General features: G+C 47.7%; 1 protein-coding gene and 1 long non-coding RNA gene across 3 annotated transcripts in view; both read left to right on the top strand.

Annotated features, from left to right (window-relative positions):
* Window positions 1–16246, top strand: part of LOC130680517 (uncharacterized) — a 634026-nt gene that overhangs the window by 548521 nt on the left and 69259 nt on the right. The window lies entirely within an intron of this gene.
* LOC130680527 (uncharacterized) overlaps window positions 1–16246 on the top strand; it is a 104287-nt gene that overhangs the window by 83150 nt on the left and 4891 nt on the right. The gene's annotated exons all lie outside the window — the stretch shown is intronic.

Below are 16246 nucleotides of genomic sequence, written 5' to 3'. Positions count from 1 at the left end.
TCTACCTAGTTATAGTCTAATACAGGCATATGTAAATGTGCATAAAAAGATCAGCTGTACTATTTTTTATAGTAAGGTAATATATTGACACAGTTCTCTATCAGTTGGTGCCTGGCAAATGAACTTTATACTGTGGAATTGCACACAGCCTTTAGAAAGAATGAAGTAATAGTATTTGATGAAAATGAACGTCAGGAGTTTTTTACAGGCAATCAATTGATAAACATAATATTTTCTCATTTGAGATTCTCAAAAGGAATAATACATATATGTGCAAGTAAAATATATAATATATATTTAGAAGGATACAACAGAAAAACCATTATAGCAGTTTCCCCCTCTGGGTAAGGTACCCAGGAGTAAAAATTTAAGAGGAATGGTTTAAATTACATGAATGTATAGCTTTTCACTTAAATACTAAGTAGTTGAAAGATTTTTTAAAACAATAAATAGTGTTTTTTATTTTTTGTATCCTTAATCTACAATTACATGGGGAACATTATGTTTACTAGATTACCCCCTTCACCAAGTCCTCCCAACAAACCCCACTACAGTCACTGTCCGTCAGAGTAGTAAGATGCTGTACAATCACTACTTGTGTTCTCAGTGTTGCACAGCCCTCCCCGTGCCTTCTCCCATATTATACATGCTAATCGTAAGGCCCCTTTTCTTCTCCCCCCACCAATCCCTCCCTTCCCACCGATCATCCCCAGTCCTTTTCCCTTTGGTAACTGTTTGTCCATTCTTGGGTTCTGTGATTCTGCTGCTGTTTGTTCCTTCCGTTTTTTAATAAAGAGTGATTTTAACTTCATTCCTTTTAGCCACTGAAATCTCTTCTGTTTGAAAGCCAGTTGGTAGAGCTCAGTTAGCATGTCCTCCACATCCTCATCAACCTCTCCTGTGATGCACTTTCCAAAGTTATAGACGATCCATCTGAAAGGGAAAGGAATGCCTAGACAGAAGTTTGTCTTCATTTGGCTGGGTCTGCCGCAGAGACCGTGAGAACAGAGGCAGCACAGTGCTGTGTTCTGGTAGCAGTGCATGGCTTGGCTGCTGGAGCGGAGGCTCTGTCCACCGTATTAATCCTGGCACTCTGGAGGACGGCTTCCTTTGACATCAGCTCCAGACTCGGTTTCTCAGTTTCTGCTCCAGTCAGTTGCTAGGGTTATGCATCTTTACCCCCAGGACTACTTCTCCATGACTTGCTCTCCTTTGGTCTTAAACCAATGTTTTTCATCTGATCACCTCTGAATTGGTTCCTTTGGCCAATACTAGAAGCCATGGGTTTCCCAAGTGGCCTCCTTGACCTCAAAACTATTCACTAAATCATTTCTCCTGAGTTGTGTAAATGGCTTCTGACATAGTTCCACTTCTAGATGCCATTTCTGAGTTACCCCAAACTACCACAGTCTGCCCAGTCCTTCCCTGACAGTATTTGAAGCTCATTTATTTTTCATTCTATTTCACAATATTTCTATGCTGACTTTTCCCCACAGATTATACCTTTGATGTAACTTAATGCCGATCTAATATAAGCTATTGACTAAAAGATACATTATTTATGTTATCATTTTATTAAACATATTCATGCTTATTTAGGATTGTGAATTCCTAAGAGATGGGTTTGTTGTCATAAGATTTGATTGTATGGATAGAATTTGAATCATTTCCACAGTGCTTATTTTCCTAACATGTCCTTTTTGATGACATGGATAGGAGTAAATATTGATACTACTCTATTCTTGGTGACCACAGATAAAACAGAACATTATAACTAGTCATGTCATTCATCGATTACATTGATCTGGTTTCAGTTTATAAAGCAACATGTACTTCCCTGCAACATGTTGTATATTTACAAGAAAAGCTATTCTTTATAAGTAGCAGGACCTGAATCATGCAAACTGCACCTTCATGCATATTTCCGATTCTCTGTGCTCCCTCCAAGTCGGCCTTATGGAAAACCATCTGTTTACGCCAGCATATAGGCCAGGGCTCCTTTCATAAATGTCCTTGGGGAGGAACCTCTGGGTACTACAGCAAACCATACTTTAGAGAAGATCCAAGTGTCAGGACACTAGTTCTGAAGTATCAGTGAGCATGAGAAAAAACAAATAATTCAGGAAAAATCAGATTTGATCTGCATTCTGCAATGGAAATATTTTCTAAAATGTGAACTCCATCTCTTATTTTGTATTCCTTAATGTACTAGTTAATTATTAAAATCAAATGGATTGTCTTTCTTTCAGAGCCCTAACATTTTGAAGACATAATGTCATTCTTTTTATAGGAAGGAGAAAAATTACTTGAGCATTGGAAAGAGAGCCTTAGGGAGCTATTGTGCCACACTCCAGCGAGAGCTTTATTAACCAAACTTCTGAATGAACAGGAAGAAAAATTCAGACTCAGAAAATATTTGTATTTATTGTAAGAAGTTTGCAAAGATCGCTGGAAAATGTCCCAAGAATTCAATGCAAAATTACTGTGGCAGTATTTTTCCCACCTTTCCTTCCCAAAATAATAAAAAGCAAAATGACAAATAAATTACATTGATAATGGATACTCTTGAATCAGAATAAATTAATGAATTGTCTAATTAAGCACAAACGAAAGGTAGGCTTTTTTTTTAAGTAAGTACATAAATGGATCTTATGTATATCCATTTTATTTTATTTTCTCAGGTGGATAAGGCACTCTGATGTTCTCAGCAAGTATGTCTTTTTTTCTTTTCTTGTTAAGGTATCATTGAAATACACTCTTATGAAGGTTTTGCAAGAAAAACAATCTGGTTACTACATTCACCCATATGATCGAGTCCCCACCCCATACCCAATTGCAGTCAATGTCATTCAGCTTAGTAAGATGCTACAGAGTCCATGCTTGTCTTCTCTGTGCTACACTGTCCTCCCTGTGACCCCCCCCCCCACTATGTGCACTAATCATAATACCCCCCAATCCCCTTCTCCCTCCCTCCATACCCAATCTTCCCCACCCCTCTCATTTGGTAACCGCTAGTCCCTTTTTGGAGTCTGTGAGTCTGCTGCTATTTTGTTCCTTCAGTTTTGCTTTGTTGTTATACTCAACAAATGAGGGAAATCATTTGGTATTTGTCTTTCTCTGCCTGACTTATTTCACTGAGCATAGCACCCTGTAGCTCCATCCATGTTGTTGCAAGTGGTACAATTTGTTTCTTTCTTATGTCTGAATAGTATTCCATTGTATATATGTACCACCTCTTCTTTATCCATTCATCTACTGATGGACACTTAGGTTGCTTCCATAGTTTGGCTATTGTAAATAGTGCTGCGATAAACATGGGGGTGCATATCTCTTTCTCAATCTAAGAAGTTGTTTTCCTTGGGTAAATTCCTAGGAGTAGAATTCCTGGATCAAATGATGTTTCTATTTTTAGTTTTTTGAGGAACCTCCATACTGCTTTCTATAGTGGTTTAACAAGTTTACATTCCCACCAGCAATGCAGGAGGGTTCCGCTTTCCCCGTAACCTCGCCAGCATTTGTTGTTCTTAGTGTTTTTGATGTTGGCCATCCTAACTGGTGTGAGGTGATATCTCATTGTGGTTTTAATTTGAGTTTCCCTGACAATTAGCAATGTGGAGCATCTTTTCAAGTGCCTGTTGGCCATATGAATTTCATCTTCAGAGAAGTGTCTGTTCCTATCCTCCACCCATTTGTTAATAGGGTTATTTGCTTTTTGGGTGTTGAGGCATGTGAGTTCTTTATATATTTTGGATGTTAACCCCTTGTCACATATGTCATTTAAAAATATATTCCCCCATAGTGTAGGACGCTTTTTTGTTTGCCTGAGTGGTGTCCTTTGCTGTACAGAAGCTTTTTAGATTGATGTAGTCCCATTTGTTCATTTTTTATTTTGTTTCCCATGCCCAAGGAGATGCTTTCAGGGAAAAGTTGCTCATGTTTATATTCAAGAGATTTTTGCCTATGTTTTCTTCTAAGAGTTTTGTGGTTTCATGACTTAGATTCAGGTCTTTGATCCATTTAGAGTTTACTTTCGTATACGGGGTTAGACAACCATCCGGTTTCATTCTCTTGCATGTAGCTGTCCAGTTTCTGCCAACACTAATTGTTGAAGAGGCTGTCATTTCCCCATTGTATATCCATGGCTCCTTTATCATATAGTAATTAACCATATGTATATATTCTTGGGTTTATGTCTGGGATCTCTAGTCTGTTCCGTTGGTCTGTGGGTCTGTTCTTGTGCCAGTACCAAATTGTCTTGATTATCGTGGCTTTGTAGTAGAGCTTGAAGTCGGGGAAGATAATCCCCCCTACTGTATCCTTCTTCCTCAGGATTGCTTTGGCTATTCGGGGTCTTTTGTGGCTCCATATGAATTTTAGAACTATTTGCTTTAGCTTGCTGAAGAATGTTGTTGGTATTTTGGTAGGGATTGCATTGGATCTGTAGATTGCTTTAGGCAGGATGGCCATTTTGACAATATTAATTCTTCCTATCCATGAGCATGGGATGTGTTTCCATTTATTGGTATTTTCTTTAATTTCTCTCATGTGTGTCTTGTAGTTTTCAGGGTATATATAGGTCTTTCACTTCCTTGGTTAGGCTTATTCCTAGGGATTTTATTCTTTTGATGCAATTGTGAATGGAATTGTTTTCCAGATTTCTCTTTCTGCTAGTTCATCATTAGAGTATAGGAATGCAACAGATTTCTGTGTATTAATTGTATATCCTACAACTTTGCTAAATTCAGATATTAGACCTAGTATTTTTGGAGTGGGCTCTTTAGGGTTTATCATGTACAATATCATATGTGCACTCCTTTGGTTCTTAACTTTCACAAGGACATATGTTTTATTGTGTTCTTCTATAAGAAAATGTAGCCCACTGCTTCTGGTCCCTTAGGTTACATGTTGCCCTAATGCATTTATGACTCTTATGTGGGCTCAATGTGCTTCCTTTTGTGGTTTGCTGAGATAGCAGGATACAGGCTGTGTTAGCAGGGGCTGGTGTGGAATCAGAATAGGTTTCGCTAGGAGGATATAAAGCACTGCCAATTCCTTTGACTTTTAAGCTGTTGGTAGTTGTACTCTGGTGAATAATTTTGTTATACAGAATCATTTAGGTTTAGCTCTAATCACAGTGGGGCATCTAATCCCTGTTTGATCTTTGCTATCTTGTATCAGTTTACTAAGGGTACTTTTGTTGTGAGTTTTTACCTTGGTTATGACTTTTTAGTGTTTAACCTTATTTAAATAAATTCACTTTAACAGTCTTTATGCCGCTTTTCTATAAACTTGGGTTAATCATATGACTGTGGTGGTTGGCATGAAATTTATGAAACCTTGGTAACTAAGTCGAACAATTGTTGATGGCTTAATTTTTCTCAGTGCTGTTTCCCATAGGAGGGTGTTAAGCAAGGTGTCATGAGCTGCCTTAGAAAGCGTATTGGCTACCCACTCCTTTCAATCTTCAGGCTAGTTGATTTCGAGTCCTTTCTCACCAGAGGGCAGATACTTGCAAGTGTAATTTTGTTAAAAAGTAATAGAAAAGCTGGGACTAAATCTATTTGTTTATGGAGCAGGTTTGCTAGTCTAGGCATTTTCTGTGGCTTTGTTTGTTGGAAAACTACATGAACCTGAGTTTTGTGGGACATATAGGGGGGAACCAGTTTATATTACATATCTATATAAAAGTTAAGCCATTGTGATTTGATCTAACAGTCTTATTCACTTTAATCACACCATTCCAGTTGAAATTCATACTTAAGTGCAGCTTGTCGTAAAGGCCCTTCCTTACTCATACGTATCTGGATCCCTAAGCATTTTGCCGATAGGCAGAGAGTAGGCCTGGGAATTGAATATCAGGGTTTTCGGGCTTGATACTGGTTACTAACCGCATGTTTAGTGCTTCCATGTGCTCGTCCTTGTTTGGGGGGTTTGACAAGATATTTAATAAATGTGGGGTGTATTTGGGGGATAGGAGGGTTCAAGCTAACTATATTGGTGTTTATTAGATTAACTAAGTTAATGAGCACAGCTATAGCTATTAGAATAAGTATTACAATGGTATGGTGTCTACATTAATAGTACATGTATGTCTACATCTATTCTTACGCTTTCTCAAATACATACAACTACATTTACATCTATGTCTAGAATATCCATATTTTTTTATAAATTCTGTATGTCCTATAGACATTGACTGAATAACACCTGAAGGTTTATATGTACAATTCACAGTTCAATTAAAGTTTAGCTACAAGTTATGTGCTTGAGTTTGAGCCTCAGACAGACATGAGTTCAAGCATCCCCCAAACTAAAAAATACCAGAGAAATGACAGCATGGTTTTGTGTGAGCCTGGGTTGATTAGTCACTAATCCACTGAGATATCTTACTTAAGAGGAACGAATGAGTGACTATGAAAGTGATGGTCCTGAAGTGAGAACTGGGTGCCAGATATAATTCGGTTTAGCTACCCCACTGTCAGTGGGCCCACAGTGAGAAGAGGGACATGATTGTGGAAGGAATTTCATCTGAGTTCAGTGTGATTCCTGTTGGATTGTTGGATCTGGTTTCATGTAGAAATAGAAGGAATGTTACTATGCCCAGAATGATAAAGGGAAGGTAAAATGAAGGCCGAGGTTCAGGTGAGGGCAGCCTTGTCTGCTGCAAAGCCTCCCCAGAGCCGTTCTAGTAGATTTGTGCCAACATGCGAGACAGCTGAAAGGATGCTGGTAATGGCTGTTGGCCCTCAGAAAGACTTGTGTTCTCACCGTATGCTGTTGATCAGGTGTGACATTTATTCTCAGGAATGCTGTTCCTATTACTGTAAATAATAAGATGCTCCCAATGTTTGAAGTGCTATTATGTGCATAGGATCCATAATCTAAGACTCACCCAATGTGCATAAATAAGCAGATGAAAACTACGTGTGCCCCGTAATCATGCATGTATCGAGCGATTCACCCATTACTGGACACACCGGCTGATGTGTGTTACCAACGAGAATGCATTTAGTGTATCTGGTGTTTAGGGCATTTGCCAGAAAGAGGCCTGGTAAGATTTGTGGAATGAAGCAGATCCCTCAGAGTGAGCCGAAGTTTCATCATGCTGAGGTAGTAGATGGGGAGGGTAGGTCAGTGAATGAGTTGTTAATAGTTTGGACTAGGGGTGAAATTTTCACATGTTGGTCATGAAGTTCTTGGAGTTGAATTACAATGATAATTTTTTATGCTGTTGTCTGTGGATCAACACGATGTGGGAATCATGATGGTATACATTGTGTTTATTTCAAGCACGATCTTTGAAATGAGTTTTTCAGATTTTTCTTCAAAACCTTCTCCTGTTAATGGTAGGCTTGGGTTGATTTTAAGCGGCAGGGTTGTCTACAGATTTGTAATTAATTTAGTGGCTCTTTCTTAGCTTTAATAGTATTTCTTATTTATCTTGCGGTGATGTTGGCTGGTTTTGAACACACGGCAGCCCTAGCTGCTGAGGAGTACCCTGAGGTTTGCATGGCTGATATGGCTCTACTGGGGACACTTCTGTGGCATTGTTGAAGGAGATTCTATTGGTATATTTTGTGTTGAAAAATTAGGAATGAAAGGTTGTGTTTGAGGTTCATGGTCTGGGGCATGGGGTTATGTATTAGATACTAGGGATTCTGGGTTTTCCAGTGAGGAGGCCATGGGGACTGCTGATTTGTGTTGTGGTAATCATGTAGGTTACTAGAGGGAATTCAGTATTATTGGGGCTGGAATAATTGTTACTGGAAGGATAACGCAGTGTAGTTAGCTAAGACCTTTCTGGTTTGATACCAGCTGTGAGACTTTTAGGTGAAAATGTGAATGGACTTTGATGCCTTCTTGTGAAGTGAAGTCTAGTAGTAGGGATGCTGAGTTTTGGCTTATTGTTAGAGTGGTAAGTGGTCATGCGCGGTGTACAATTGTAGAGGAATAGCCCAGTAGCTGAGAAAATTTGAAGAGATGTGAAGGGCGTTGAATTTTAGTCTTTGTGTTAGAGCACAGAGTTGTAACACTGGTATGAATCCTAGGACTGTGGCGGGCAATTAGGGCTGTGAGTTTTAGGAGCGGGCATATTTGCACTGCACCTCTGGGGTCTTTAGGGCCCTCCACGGCCTTTGTGCCAAAGTCGTGCTCTCCCCAGGCCACTCGCAGCCAGTGATGGGCTGACTGACAAGCAGGGCTCCCCCTGCCCAGTGTGCGGATCCCCTTGCTGGCAGCCTGTGCTCGGCACTCCCCATAGGCCTGGCTGAGACTTTGTCAGATTTGCCCTGAAGTCTGCGTCCCATATTCCACCATCCTCATTCTTCCCTGTTCTCCTTTCGGGTGTCAGGCCTGCGCTGAGTCAGAATGCTTCAGCACCTGCTCCTGCACCTTCATTTCTTTCTCCTCCACAGGTGTTTCCCTGGCAAATCACTCACGTGTCTGATTCCACATTGGCCTCTGCTTCTGAGAGAACCTGAAGTGGTCCCCTAAGAAATCAAGAAAATTCCACTTGGGCTACACTAGACTCCACTGATCTTGTTATCAGGCATAATGGTGACACTCAAGCTAGACTAATATTCAAGGTAGGAAAGGAAGAATGACCTTCATCTCCCAATAATGAATGACCCACTGGAGTGTACAAATTAAACCTTGGGGAATATTAGATTGTCACTGACGGTCTGGGTGGGACTGTGAGTGCTGTGTGAGCATGTCTGTGTGGGTCTCTGAGGGTCACTGAGGGACCCAGGGAGGGTCCAGGAGTGTCTCTGGGAGGGTCCCCCTGAGGGTCTGGGAGAGTCATGGGGTTCTGGAGTATATGAAGAATGCAGAGTGAGGCAGTGTGAGGGACCCAGGGGAGGTCCGAGGTGCTGGGAGGCTAAGTTTCGATGCCGCTGAGGGGCTGCGCATGTCTGTGAGGGTCTGTGAGATATGGTCTCACATACTCTGTGAGGGTTGTTGAGGGTTGTGAGGATCTGTCATGGTCTCTGTGTGGGTCCCTGTGCGGGTCTGTCTGTGTCCCGGTTAGTGTCCCTCAGGGTCTTTCAGGGTTTGTTTGCAGGTATGTGAGTGTTTCTGTGAGGTTCTGTGAAGGTGTGTGAGAGCCGCTTTGACAGACCCTGTGAGATTTTCTGAAGGTTTCAGAGTTTCCCTTTGAGGTTCCGTGAGATTTTCTGTGAGGGTCCCTGTGAGGTGCTATGTGGCTCTGTGAGAGTCTGTCTTGGGGCTTGTGTGGGTGCGTCAGGACCTACATGAGGGTGTTTGAGGATGTCTTAGTATCACTGTGAGTGGCTTTTTGAGGGTGAGAGTCCATGAGTATCCCTGTGTGTGTCTGTGAGTGTCTTTGTTGGTCCCTTTGAGGTTCTTTCAGGGTCTCTGTGAGGGTCTTTCAGGGTGTCAATGAGGGCCTGTGAGAGTCTCTTTGAGGGTCTTGGAGGTTTGGCGAGGGTCTCCCAGTGTCTATAAAAGTCCCTATATGTGTCTGTGACAGTCTGCGGAGGTCCCCATGCCGGTTTGCTGTGTGTCCATGTACATGTCTGTAATGGTCTGTGAGGGTCAAAGTGAGTGTGTGTGAGGGTCTGTGTGAGTCTGTGTTTGGGTCTGTGAGGGTTTCTGTGAGGACCTGCGTGAGTCTGGTGTTCTGTTAATGTCACTGTGTGGGTTTCTCGAAGGTCTGTGAGGATCTGTGCTGGTGTTTGTGTGTCTTGAGGGCCTGCAAGCATCCCTGTGCGGGTCTGCGTGGTTCTGTGTAGGACTGTACGGGTCTGTGTTAGTCTGTGAGGGTCTTTGCGTATCTGGGATGGCCTGGGATAGAAGATGTGAGGTTGTGGGAGGGTCCCTGTGAGGGTGATTAGGTCTGTGAGGGCCTCTGTGTGGGACTGTGATGGTCCCATAGAAGTCCTCTGTGAGGGTCTGTCAGGGTCACTGAGAGGGTGTGTGTTGGTGTTTGTGGTTTCTGAGGGTGTGTGGTGGTTCCTGGGATGGTCTGGGTGGGTCTGTAAGTGCCTGTGTGTGTCTGTGAGTGTCTGTGAGGGTGCCTGAGGTTATTGAGGGTTCCAGGGTGTGTTTGTGTGGGTCTGTCAGGGTCTCTGAGGTTGTGTGAAGGTCTGTGAGGGTCTGTCTGGGTCTCTATGTGGGTCCATGCGGGACTGTGAGGGTTGTGAAGGTCTGTAGGAGTGTCTGTGGTGTTCTGCGAGGGTCTGTGAGCCTCCCTGTGAGGTTCTGCGAGGGGCACTGTGACAGTGAGTGAGGGTCCCTGTGAGGGTCCGTGCTGTTGGGTAAGGGTCCCTGTGGGGTTGTGTGGGGGTCATTGTGAAGGTGTATGAGGGTCTCTTTGAGGGCCATTTTGAGGTCTGGGATGGTCTGGGAGGTTCCCTGTGTGTGTCAGAGAGGCTCTTTGTAAGTTGCTGTGAGTAGTGTGCCTGTGAGCATCTCCGAAGTTCTGTGGAGGGCCCCTGAGGTTCTGTGAGGCTCTGTGGGGGTGTGTGGGGTGTCTGTGTAGGTGTGTGTAGCTAAGTCAGAATCTCTGAGAGGCTGTTTGAGGGTTCCCGTGAGGTTTGTCAGGTTCGGGGAGGGTACGTTTGGATCCCGCTGAGAGTCTGAGCGTGTGTGTGACGGTCTCTGTGAGGGACTTTGAGGTTCCTTGGAAGGGTGCGCGAGACTCTCTGAGGATCTCTACTGGTCGCTCTGAGGTTCAGTTAGTGACAGTTAGGGTCTCCGTGAGGGACTGTGGGGGTATTTTAGGTTTCCTCAGTGAGTGTGACAGTCTTTGATGGTCTGTGTGGGTCCTTGAGAGTCTGAGAGGTCTTTCCGTGTCCATGTGAATGTGTTTGGTTCTGTGAGGATCTGCGTGGGTCTGTGACTGTCCCTGTGAAGGTCTGTGAGGGCCAATGTATGGGTGGGTGTGTCTTGGTGTCTGTGAAGGGCTTGATGTTCTGTGAGGGTCTCTGAGAGGGTCCCAGTGAGGGTCTCTGAGGTTCTGTGTGGGTCTGTGCGGGTCAGTTAGTGTCACTGTAAGGGTCCCTATGAGGGTCTCTGACAGTCACGGCGAGGGTCTGTGTTGGTCTTCTGTGGTCTTTCAGGGTTTGTGAAGGTCTCTGAGGGTTCCTGTGAGTGCCTTGGGGGTCTCTGTGAGGTTCTGTTTGGGTCTGTGAGTGTCTCTGTGAAGGCCTGTGTCGTTCTGGGAGGGATTATTAGGGTCTGGGAGGGCACGCAGGGATCTGTGATTATTCCTTAGAGGTTCTGTGTGTAGGACTGTGACGGGCGCTTTGACATCATGTGAGGGGCTGGGGGTGCGCCCTGTGTGGCTCTGGGAAGGAGGGTCTCTGATGGTGTGGGAGTGTCTGGGAGGGCTAGAAATGTTGTCTGTGGCGGTCTCCATTGTAGACATTACCGCAGTCATGGCAGGATAAGAACACAGGGGCTTGTCTACCCTGTTTCCTGCTGTTCCTTCAGCCCCATCTGTGGCACTTAACCTGCAAGGGTGTTGGTGGTACCCTATACCTCCATTCTCAGAACTCATCTCTAGGGGCCCGTGAGAGGGCCCAGCTGTCCCAAGCCCTGGGTTTCCCTCTGTGCCCCTCCCCTGACCAGAGGTGGGGTCTCTCTGCCCGGGATCCCAGTCCCACAGGCTTTGGCTGGGCTCTCACCGGGGCCCCTGGAGGAGCCGGAGAGCTGCACACAGAGGCAGATGCAGCTCCACGGGACGATGCAACACCAGCGTCTGCACCCATTTGACTCCTCCACCCCGGCCCACCTGGCGGAGGGGTGTCCTGACAGGCACGGGGTAGGGCCGTCCATGGTCCCTGCGTCAGGGCTCCCTGAGCAGGACTCACCCCCAGGGGCGGCCCTGTTGCTAGACAATTGTGTGCGCTGCATGTGGTGGAAAGTTCATATCGCTCCCTCTTTCCGGTGGGGACTGGCCAGGGTGGAGGGGTGTAGGCTGGAGCAGAGCGCACAGTGGGCCATCCTGGACTGCACCCCCATTGTGTACAGGTCACTTCCAGCCCTTGTGTGACAGATCCTGTGTGATGGCCTCTTCCCCCTCTGAGCCCTGGGCTGGGCAGCGCTGGGAGCCAGGTGAGCGTTGCTGTGGGACCCCAGGCCCGTTCCTAACCCTTTAAAATCCCCCTGGGAGCCTTCTTTGGCCCACGTGTGGACATAAAGTTAGAGACCCTGAGTCAGTCTCAAGGGCCCCAGCCCTGTGCAGGTTTATTCAGTATATTGTGGGAAAGTCAAGCTTCCCTGCCTGTGTGAACCTGGCCCTCTGTCACAGGTCCCCGAGGCAGCTCCTGGGCTCCGTGAGCTGGTGTGGGTGGAGACCCCAGGGCGGGCCACCATGCGGGAGCCATGGGCCCTGAGCTGCTCCTCCCCTCTGGGCTTGTGATGGCGGTGGGTCTCCAGGGCTCCTCGGTCCCTGCACCTTTGGGTGCAGCATGCCATTGTGCCAACAGCCTCCCTGAGGGGAACTTTTCAGACACTTTCTGGAGCCTGAGGAAAATTTTAGCTTCTGTAAATGTCTCCCTCACAGCTGCCCAAGAGCACGCAGTGAGGCCGGCTGAGCCAGATCCTGGGGTTGGGGGGCGTCTTACAGGTTTTCCTCATCTTCTCATGTCCAGATGCTTTTGTTTTGTAATAGGGCTCTTATGGAAACCTAAGGTGCATCGAGGGCAAGGGGTGCATGTGGGCATGCCACACCACAGGCATCGTCAACCTCCCTTTCCAACTCTCGGGAAGCCACGGTGGCTGCGTGTGAAGAGCGGACCCTGACTCCTTCCCTTCCCCCAGCAGGGCACAGACAGAAGCCACCACCTCTCCTGAGAGAAAAGCATGTATTTTGGGAAATGATGGAAGTTGAGGTAGGAAGAATCCATCAGCACTGAGTTGATGTGGTGATATGAGGAAAACCAAGTGTTCTTCGCACTATGTGAATCTTTTCTTGAAGAAAATTTGTCCCAGGAAACACATGAAACCCCGCTCCCGCTGAACCGATGGCACATCTCTCTGAATCATAGGATGCCTTGGGCAGTGGAGGGTGCAGGCTGAGGCACCTGCCGCCCTTGGCCCGTGCTGGCGGGGCTTCGCTGGGCACCCCAGCTCACGGGGTGTGAAGGCCTTGTTGCCGTCCTTGTCTCTGGCCAGCCTGCTCTTGCCAGGACTGCTGTGGCCCTTCAGGGTGGCCTGGAGATTGCAGGCTTTCTGTCTCGTCGCCCTCCCTTGCTCTTCATAGGAGAGAAGCCTGTGGTACCAGAAGTCTGTGGCACCATGTTCTCCTGCGGGAGCCTGGAATTGCCCTTTGTGGCAATTTAACTCCGAGGGAGGACGTCCATGTTGAAGTTTGATTTTTCTCACCTGGGATCCGTCCCACAGGGGACGAGGCTGTCACGATCCCCTGAGCCTCGGCAGCCCCGCTGTTCGGGGCAGATCTGCTATTGTCTTCTCCCTGTCTCTGGGCAGTGGGTGACGGAGGCCTGTCTTTTTGCTGGGGAAGTTCACTGGCGAAAATCCACTGCGGAACGTGCTGTCTCTTTTTTGTGAGGTGGCTTTCTGGAGGAGCCTGTTCCTCCTTCTGTCCCAGCTGGCAAGACTTGCTTCTTAAGGATTCTACTGTTTCCTTATCCTTATTTAGCATCCCATTGTCCTGCGAGGCCCTCGGTTCTGCTGATCTTTTTTCATGCTCTCCTTGGTCGGACCTCCTACAGTGCTTTTCCTCACCAGCAGGGACAGCCATCTTGCTCTGGCTCTGATCTGGCTCTGATCTGGCTCCTCCCGTCTCCAGGACCCCTTTAGCCCCTGGCGGCTCTGATGTGAAGCCCATCTACTCAACATGATGTCACCTGACACATGCGCAGCTGATGTGTCCCCAGTTGATGTGCTCTGCGAGCTGCTCAGAGAGCTCTGAGAATCTGAACCGTCTGCAGCAAGAAACGCCCGGGAGTGCTGCGGGAGCGCGGGAGCGTCGCAGTCCCGAAGAAGCTCTGCAGGGACGCTGTCCGCAGGCTGCTTCCCAGACTCTACCTTCTCGCAGAGCTCAGAGTCTCTGTGCTGTGCATCAGGCCGTGGCTCTTCCGGATCCTGAATCGCACCCTTTACACTTGGCAGTGTTGGGATTTTATTTGCCCCTGGAGTCCCTGATCTCCTCAGATCCACATTAGTAATTTTGGAGTTAGCCCGCACATTGTATTTCAAGGTGACTTTCCAAGCAGAGGCCTCCTCAGCCACCACCGAACCCCCGTCCTCATCAGCACTTGAAGAAGGGAACCCAGTGCTGCCCTCCAACACTGTGATCCTGCAGTGGGGGACTCCTGCGGCCCAGCCTCCACCCTCACCACCTGAGTCACCGCTGGCCGTGGCTGCACCTGGGCCCAGCTCCAGGCTGGCTCTGTGGGCCCTCACGGCCATCTCACTGTGCCACATTCTGCCCACAGACATGCACGTGGAAGTTTGAGCAGGCGGCCTGCTCGCCTGTGCGGTCAGAGGGGCCTCTGAGTACGCGTGGCCATCACCAGGTGGGGTCTCTTCCAGGGTGTTCTGGATTTCCTCATACGTAGGTGAGGGGGCTGGGACTGGACTCACTGGGCTGAAGACTTGAGCTTTTTTAACCATAGCGGGTAAGGTCTTCTCACTTTCTCGCTGCTTCTCCACAGAATGACATTCCAGATTGTGCTGGGATGGGGCCTCAGGCTGAGGTAGGCCCTGTGTTGGAGTCAGAGGCTGACACAAGGGCTGAGATTTGGCCACAGGCTGAGGCAGGGGTTGGGTTGGTGAAATGTGTGGCCATACTATAGCCTGATATCGGAATGGTAAGACAGGAGAGTGTCCATTAAAAGAGACACAGTGAATCTCTTGCTGGGAACCAGATTCCCTGGCATTAACCTCTAGCGACTCGCTGTGTAGAAAGGGGATACCGCAGAAGAACTGTTCGCATTTCTGCTGTAAATGGTCCCCCAAATCCTTAGTATCTGGGGGCTTTCCAGGACTGGCCAGCGGCTCTGGTTTGCCTTTTGTGCTCTCACCCAGGGACTTCACAGTCCCCAAACAATTCAGGCGGTGGTCTGACCCATCTCCCTTTTCATTCTCCTTCCACATCTTCTGCTCTGTTCTCCTGCTGATTAGTGTCTCCCGCAGCTTCTGGGTGTCAGGGTTGACAAATGAGGGGCTACAAGCCTCTACCTGTTTGTCTGTGGGGTTTCCCCAGAATGAGACCATAGGTGGATGTTGGGGCAGGTGTTCTTGCTGCGACTTGCATCGTGAGGAGGTTGAGCGGCTCCAGGCTTTGGCATCTGCCTGACACCTGGAAGGGGCTGGCACGGGCGAGGTTGCGCGACCAACGCCTGAGATGACTCGGGTGTGAGAAGCCAGCCAGTGTGCATATGGGGCCAAGCTCCATGGGAGGGTGCCTAGGTGGAGGGCCATTGAGTCACGCTGAGTGTGAGTCGGAGTGGAGCTTGGTGGTGGGACAAAGGAGGTCATCAGAGGTGGAGGGCAAGGCTCTGAATGTGCTGAATTTGGTGGGGAAGGGGAAGGACTACGTGGGAAAGTCTCTCGCGGCTGAGAGTCACTCCCGGACAAGTCTGAATGGACACAAACTTTGGATGTTAGCAGGCCTGGTGAGCAGCTGGAGGCCAGATGTGGAGAGCGTGTGGCCAGAGGAGCCAAGGAAGCCGCAGGGCCCACGGCAGGAGCAGTGCTGTCCTCAGGCTCCCCGCATGGCCACTGGGCTCCCGCAGGCTCTGCTTCGGACCCCTCACTGGGCTGCTCTTGCGATGACATCTGAGAGTCACCGTTGTCAGGGAGCCTCCTCACGCGGCTGCAGAAGACAGGAGGCAAGAGCTGCAGCCAGGAGCAGCCAGGGCCAGGAGGGGCCGAGCAGGCCTGGCAGGGCTGAGCGCCTGAAGCCCATGGCCATGCAGGTCCCCATGCTACTGCACAGTGGTCCTGCTGTCCCCCAGGTCTGCAGTCACACCTGTCCCCATGTCTCCCCCACCACGTCAGTCCCAGGCTGCCTGCAGCCCTGGAGTCCCGTCATAAGGCTCTGGGGGGAAGGAGGACCCAGAGGAGAAGGGAAGATCCTTTACCTTCTCAGAAGAAGTAACAGGTCCTTAATCTCTCCCAGGTCACGAAGGAATTCTCTGCAAGCTGGAAAGCGGAAGACGGGGTCATGATGGGGAAGGCAGGGACCTAGGTGTCTTCTAGGAGACTGAGGGCTACATTTCTTTAGGGGAGACATTGGGGAGCTTAGAGCCTG

Source organism: Manis pentadactyla, chromosome 14, assembly GCF_030020395.1.
Source record: "Manis pentadactyla isolate mManPen7 chromosome 14, mManPen7.hap1, whole genome shotgun sequence".
Taxonomy (NCBI): domain Eukaryota; kingdom Metazoa; phylum Chordata; class Mammalia; order Pholidota; family Manidae; genus Manis; species Manis pentadactyla.
The sequence above is the reverse complement of the archived record's forward strand: the minus strand, read 5'-3'. Positions and strand labels throughout refer to the sequence as shown.